A 503-nucleotide genomic window follows, 5' to 3' on the forward strand; every position below is an offset into this window, starting at 1 on the left:
AATTATTTCCCTTTGCTTCAGGCAGTGAAAGCAGCAAGGAACATCTTCTTCTCGTTCTGTCTCCCTGTTCCTGGGATGATGGTATTTGTCCCTTCTGCTGGGACAGGGTTCTCTCCCTTGGCAGATGCATTAAATCATTTCCCTCCACGGGCAGGCAGTACTGGGAGATGGTATATTCTCTACAGCTCCCTCTCAAGCACTGGAAGATGGAAGCAGCGGAAGCGGTGGAATCAGGCTTGTGCAGCAAATTGTAAATGGCAATTTGGAACTTTCATTGAATGACTTTTATCAGAGACAGACAGAAGCGTGGGGAGCTGCTGAGAAAGAGAGAAGACGAAACTGGAAATTCGTCCCTTCAGCAACTTAAAATGGGATCTTTCTGTGCAGCCTTTTTGATATTCAGAATTCGTCTGCACACAGAAACACTGCAAATATCACCTTGGCAATGCGGGCGTATGTTCGTTTGCTGCATCCAGAGCAGGAGTTCATACCTGACACCAAAG

The sequence above is a fragment of the Rhincodon typus genome, unplaced genomic scaffold, assembly GCF_021869965.1.
Source record: "Rhincodon typus isolate 14 unplaced genomic scaffold, sRhiTyp1.1 hic_rhity00000063, whole genome shotgun sequence".
Classification (NCBI taxonomy): domain Eukaryota; kingdom Metazoa; phylum Chordata; class Chondrichthyes; order Orectolobiformes; family Rhincodontidae; genus Rhincodon; species Rhincodon typus.